Genomic DNA, 7145 nt, shown 5'->3' on the forward strand with positions numbered 1-7145 from the left:
CCTCCACGTCGCCCCCGTCCAGCAGGAAGTAGCCAGGAGACAAACGTCGCCCCTTGTCCTATACCAAAAAGGCCGGGATTAAAGGTCACGCTGATCGCAGGCAGAAAGGCGCCAGCCAGAAAATGCTGACAGAAAAACCCCCTCGCCGAAAGGTCTCAGATAAGCCCACTGCCAGGCAGACTGACAGGGACAGATATCCACCAATCAACAGCCCGTTGCCAGGCAGACTGATGGACGCCAAGGCACCAATACTCTGGCCAATCAAAAAACCGACGCGGGACCTAGAGGGCCAATCAGCACCTTGGTCCCGCCACTTCCGTATCCGCCGGGGTATATAGGCATTGCCACGCCTCCCCGCAGATTGCAGACTCCCGTTTTTTCCTCGCTCGCGCGTGGGAGCTCTGCCCGGGAGCTATTGTCCAATAAAAGCCTTTTGATACTCCGGCGCCCCTTTGTCTTGCTGCGGTTCTTACAAGGGCCAGAGATGAGGCTTGATCACTCAGAGCTTTTGTGTAATAAAGTTTATTAAAATATAAAAGGGATAGAGAAAGCTTCTGACATACACCTCAGAAGGGGGCCAGAAAGAGTACCCCCTTGCTAGCATTAGCCATGGAGTCATATACTCTCATATTAGTTATTACAGTGAATCAAAAGAATGTCTGGAGGTTGTAAAGATCTCACCAGACCTACTCCCATAATTTACATTTTGAGATAACAGGATTAGCCACAAAGTTTTTTCCAGAGACTGTCCTCAAGCAGGATACATTATTATTATATAATCCTAAGGAATGTAGAAGGTAAAAAAAGAATTTGTCCTTTCTTCCTCCTTGAGAATTCCAGATCCCTCTCTCCTTGGGGGCCCCTAGACTACCTATCAACCTGCCCAGGAAATGCCTCTCTCACTAATATGATATTATACTAATATAATATTATAATATTCAGAATGCTGTAACAGTATATTAAGACAGGCCAAATCTGGGCCTTTTTGTCACTGGGCCTAAAACGTTCACATCAGGAAGCCTGTGGAAGGTTTCTATGCACCCTTTTCATTCCCCCATTATCCTCTAGGCATCCATTTCTCCTCTGGGCTCCACTGGTATACATCCTGACTGGGATGTGATTTGATTTCAGAAGTTACCTTCTCAAACCATCCAGTGCCACCGCAGCCTCTCTAAATATTCGGCTACTGAGCAGGATTTTCTCCAACCCTGTCTGGTCTCGTCCACAATTTGAGCCCATGGACATCCACTCCCCTCCCCGTTTCTCTGAACAAGATCTGGACTCCAGTCCCTTGGCCTCCACCCCCGACAGAGGGCTCCTGTCGACTCGCACCCCTACCCCTGCGTTTTCTGCTGAAGACCCACTCCCTCTCTAGGGTCCACGGTAGAGACCCTGGGCTGGACATCAGGCAAACCCACCAAAGAAACAGACCATCCACTGCACTGCATTGACTTATATCTTAATTTTACTCCGGTATCAGATTTCAATTTTTTTCTCTTTACGTTGTACATGGAGGGCGCCACGGGTCGGGGGAGTGGGGCATGGACAGGGTGTTTTGGGATGCGAGGAGAAGGAGTCTCATTGGCTAGGTTCAGAAAGAAGAATGTGAGGCAGAGAACGTGGCAATGTAGCCATCTGCAGCGTTTCACAGGGAGTATCCACGAGGCACAAGGCTTCCAATTTCAAAGAAAACTAAAGATTCAGCAAACTTACAAGATATTGCTTTGGAGGGAAAAGAAGGCTCAAACCTCAGGCAAATTCCAGTGCACAGATCGGTACCCTTGTTGCAGGAAGGAGGACCCCTTCCAAGGCTCGAACCTCGGCTCTTGTCTACCACTGGGAAATACATTGTTGGAGGAGAGACAGGTGCTGACCAAGCAAGAGATTTTCTTGGGAGAGGGCACCTGGGCGCAGAGCCATAGGGGAAGGGAACCCAGGAGAACAGCTCTGTCACATGGCCTGCAGTCTCGGGTTTTATGGTGACGGGATTAGTTTCCGGGTTGTCTTTAGCCGATCATTCTGACTCAGAGTCATTCCTGGTGGTGCAGGCCTTCTTCAGCCCAGATGGATGCCAGAGAGAAGGATTCTGGAAGGTGGTTGGACATGTGGTGTCTCCTTTTGACCTTTCCCAAACTCTTCCAGTTGGTGGAAGCTTATTACTTCAGTGATCCATACCAGAACCTCCTGTCATAAAATAACTCATGCAAATGTCTACTATGGTGCCTGGCCAGGCTGGGCGGTTTCAATCAGTGTGCTTCCATGGACATAGGCCTGCCTAGCAGAACAGAACTCTCTCTCTACCCGATGTAAGTCAAGGTATTTTTTTTTTTTTTTTTTTTTGCCTGAAACCAGCACTCACCCTTGTGGTAACAGGAATTTAGTTTGAAACTGTTGGCTCCTCTCAGAGATGAAATACACAGGGGCCAAACAGGAGGCCTAACAGGATGGTCATCACTGGTCCCCAGAAACAGGAGGCAATATTTGGGGTCAGGGCTGCAGGGTTTGTGACTTTTGTTTTGTTTTGTTTTGGATCGGTTAATGGTAAGGCAGCAGACCTGTGCTCCAGGAATCTTGTGTTTAGGCTGAAGTTACCATTCTCCACCTGGGTGGGGGCTCTGGTTCAGTAGTAGGACTCAAAGATATTGTTAGGCATATTTCTTTGAGTAAGAACCAGGACCCTGTCTGGAGGCTGTACCACCCTTTGATTGTTTCTCCTGTGTTTCTCTATCCTCTCCCTTCCCTGATTAGCAATTGTTTGAATAACACTTTGGAACTCAGGGAAGGTCAAGGAGGCTGAATGAAGCCTAGATCCTCCACACAAGAAACGGAGAACACAGAACAGATCTGTACTCCAGAGCCCCACAGAGTCCTGCTCAGTTTTAATTGAGGGAACTAGGCAACTATGACTGTGATAACTTCCTGTCAAAATGGGGCATAGGACTGCCTCAGCTTGGAGAATAGACACTGAATTGGAAGTATTCCTGAGTTCTAAGGGCTAGATCGGAGTCTTGTGTGGTTAAAATCTCAATCCCCTGGTCTGCCATTTTGGTGTTAACAGACCCAATTAGAAGTAGTTGGAGGAGTGATAACTGGAATTTGAATAGATAAAATAAATCTCATTTCTTTTTAGAAGAATAGGTCTGAAACCCAGTCTGGACTTCCACTTTGGGGAGACTTGTAGCCAGGTAGCCAGTTGCCTAGTTTTGTGAAAAGTAAGGTTGCTCTTAGTAGCTTCCAACAGACATTGTTTTGAGAATGGTGGCATCCAAACCTGACACGACTCAGGAAACTCAAGTGTTTAGCAATAAAAGGTCTAGTCTGAAATTACACCCATAGTATCAGCTAGTTATTTCCCAGGAGGGCTGAACTATGGCTCCTCTATTTTGACCTTGACTCTAAGATTTTCCTTAATAGCCAAGGCAGATGTTGCCATTAATGACATCAGTGTTTCTCCAGGGAAGAGAAGATGCAAGAATTGGAACTCATACAATCTTCTCCTGAAAAGATCTAACTATCTGAAGGCCTGTTCTGCCAGTTTTCCCCAGAGCGCAGAGTGCCTCATTTCTGATTTTCACCCTGAACTCCTTTGAGGGGAGTTGAAAGTCAGCAGTTGCAGTGGCCATGATTTAATCCTTGTAGGCGTAGATGGCAAGTGTCAGTTTTCAGCTGGCAGAGCCCCTTTTTGCTCATAAACTTGACCATGATTCTGAGGGGGCATTTCATGACCATTTGATCCCATGGTGCTGAGAATGTCCGTTCTGAGGTTTGGCAAAGGTTTTGTTGACAGGCCACTCAATGTGCTGTTTACTGGACTAGGCCATAAAACAGTATCCAAGATCTAGCTTCATTTTCTAAGCTTAGTCGTGAACTAGATATTACAATATAAAATTGACTCGTTTATAAAAACCAGTTGGAATAAATAAAACTTTTAAAGGCTTTTTCAGATTTTTCAAAATTTTACAATTAAAAGTCAAACTAGAGTAGCTATGGTTCAGTCTCAGGAGTTAGAGATGGTCTAGATAAGTGTTCCTGAGAACAGAGCCAGAGCCCTGGTCTCAAGGCACAGGGAAAGACAATCAGGTTCTAAGAGAATGGCGGCAGGTCTAAATGAAATGATGGCCAGACAAAGCAAAATGGCCATCAAAAAGGACCACACAGAACACAGAGTTGAAACACACACATATAAACCTGGCAGTTCTCATCGGACACTCCTTTACATACAAGAATAGAGTCTCTCAAAAAACCTCCTATAGAGTCACAGAACTTCAGATCCAAGTACTAACAGAGTAAAGGAAAATATCTCAGATATTCAAAGATTTCAAAGGGAGGAAAAGAAGCCAGTTTGAAAGAGGAAGGGGGAGGACGCGGGAGAAGGGGGCAAAAGGGGTGGCCTTGCAGATATCTCCTGCCACCTGCAGATATCCAGGCGTTATGGGACTTTACCCTGGGCCTCCAGAGAATGGAGGACAGAAACTCGGCCCTACTAGAAGTCAGACCAGAACAGAACCAGAATTCGAGTTCTCTGCCAAGAGGAGATGATCAGTTTCCAATCCTCAACTTAGGCTGAGGCCCTTCGATGAGATTCCTGCATCCAGGACTGGAGGACTAGAAAAAACGGGAAGGAGAGGAAAGAGAGAGGGAAGGGGAGAGAGGTCAATAAAGTCTTTTGTTCCTTACCGGTTGGGGCACTCTGGCCAGTGCTCTGCGTCAGGAGGAGACCAGGGACAAACGGGTCCCGGCTGAGGCTGCTGGGTCTGGTCCATTGGCAGGCAAGCTGGCCGCTGAGTACCCTGAGTGGTCAGGCTGTCAGTTGCAGCCAAGAAGGATCCCACCAGACTCGCCATGTGTTGTGCTGTAGCCACGGCTTCCCGGAAACAAACTCACTCAGAAGGACGATGCAGATAGTGGAGTGCAGATTACTACGCCGGCGGGCCAAAGGCAAAGTCTCCTCTCAGCCAAGGACCCCGACCAGTTTTTGTGAAAACCTTATATACCCTGAGTGTACTTGCTGAAACCCACCTCCCCAGATTCCTTGAAACTAGTCTGGACAAGGTAAAAGACAGCTATGATCAAAGTTAACCAATTATTCATGTGTCACAAACTAGATAAACAGTGGACATGTATCAATAGGACTGTGGTCATATCCCGATAAACATAATGGAATTTACGACTTTGTTCTGTTACAGAGATAATTAGCATATTCTTTTAGGCAATGGAGAGTCCAAGTACCAGTCCTGAGGCTCTTTTACCTGGGGGTCTGGTTTCCCATTGGTATGCCACTTCTAAAGACACCGGGCACAAAGTTCAGAGTCCATTGGGAGGGTGACCAGGCATGTAGCCTAGTGTTCGCAGCCTGGCCTGAGACGGAGTCCAGCTCTGTCTGCTTCTTCCTCCAGTTGCAGGAAGGGGGACCCATTCCAGGGCTTGAAACCAGGATCTTGTCTAACACTCGGAAATGAATCGCCCGAGGAGACACATGTGCTGACAAAATGGGAAGTTTTCTTGGGAGAGGGCACCCGGTGGAGAAGGGAACCCAAAGGGGAAGGGAACCCAGGAGAACAGCTCTGTCACACGGCCTGCAGTCTCGGGTTTTATGGTGATGGGATTCGTTTCCGGGTTGTCTTTAGCCGATCATTCTGACTCACAGTCCTTCAGGTGGTGCACGCCTTCTTCAGCCCAGATGGATGCCAGAGAGAAGGATTCTGCGAGGTGGTCGGACATATGGTGTCTCCTCTGGACCTTTCCCAAACTCTTCCGGTTGGTGGAGGCTCATTAGCTCCCTGTTCCTTGCCAGAATCTCCTGTCGTAAAACCACTCATGGCAATGGTTATGATGGTGCCTGGCCAGGGTGGAATCAGTGCGCTTCCCCTAACACCCTGATCACCTGCACCATCTCTACTTAGCTGGAGAGGAAAGACTCAGCAGGCAGCTGAGAAAAGCTGACCAGTCCTGGTTAGAACAAGGTGAGCAGTCTTTCCCAGAAGACTGCCAATGTCCCGCTGAACTGGCTTTCTCAGAAGGCCATTGTAGCACGAGAATATAATCTATCAAACAATCCAAAGAAAACGTCAAACCAAAAGGCACAGGAAGAATAGGAGCAAGCTACACGTGCTGCGAAGGAACAAGAATTTAAGAGGCAAAAACGAGAGAGAAGAGACGCTCCAAGGCTCTACAGAAACAAGAAAATGGAAGTGTTCAAAATGAGGAGCCAGAAGACTCAAAATGAACAGCCAAATTCAAATTTACAAATGGAGTATTTTCTAAGAAACTCCAGGAAAAGAAGGGTAAAAATTTAGGGTGAAAATATCTACTTGCTATTGAGTACTTTTGGATGGGGACTGTCCCTCCTAACATGTAACTAAATGTGTCTACATAAACTGGATTGGGAAGGGATGGGGAAAAAAAAAACCAAACCATGTAGAAGTCATGCTGTTTTCAAATATTTTCAATTCTCATTCATAGTTCATTTGATCGTTTTCTGGGAGATGCGACAAGGAGGTCAAGTATCATTCAACAAATTGTTTCCAAGTCGTTTCAAACGTTGTTTAAACTGGATTTCTACTTATTGCTTCATCAACCTATGGGACATCTGGGTGGAATGTAAAGGAGAAACCAGGTTCTCATAGCACCGGAAATCTTTCCTGTTAAAAACTTCAAAATAGGTTTAATTGCACGCAGACAAATCACTTTAATAAATTCCTTTAACACATAAATGAAGTCGTTCTCGCTTTCTCGTGAAACATAATGAGTATCTCGTTGCTTTTGCTCAGGCTGTGCCTGCGTCTTAACTCGTAGCGGTGCCTCAGTGGGTCTGCAGAGAGGCCAGTGTCATTAGAACCAGAAGATGAACGTCACTCAAGGCTCTCCTAATGTGGAGAGGCACCGTGCAGGGTGCCGGGACCCAGGCGTAGCGCCAGGTTTGAAAGAGCTTGTGGTCCCTTGAAGGGGGCATGTCTAGGGCAGAGCTGAGAGCTGGTGGTTTTCTGAAGAGGCGCCAGGAAGTGCGCGGTGGGGTGGGGCCAAGCCCTCTGCTGAGTATCGCTTTTTTAATAACCCGGGTGTGTTTGGAGCTCTGGAGGTGTTCTCTGATAGCCGGGGGCCTGGACCAGAGGAATTTCAGCTACATGTGTGAGAATCAGATGTGG

The 7145-nt window shown here is 47.1% G+C and overlaps 1 pseudogene; it reads left to right on the forward strand.

Moving 5' to 3' along the window:
• Positions 1-1509: 1509 nt before the first annotated feature.
• Positions 1510-6296, forward strand: LOC133055105 (thyroid transcription factor 1-associated protein 26-like; annotated as a pseudogene).
• The last annotated feature ends 849 nt before the right edge of the window (positions 6297-7145 follow it).

This window comes from Dama dama, chromosome 4 (genome assembly GCF_033118175.1).
Source record: "Dama dama isolate Ldn47 chromosome 4, ASM3311817v1, whole genome shotgun sequence".
Lineage (NCBI taxonomy): Eukaryota > Metazoa > Chordata > Mammalia > Artiodactyla > Cervidae > Dama > Dama dama.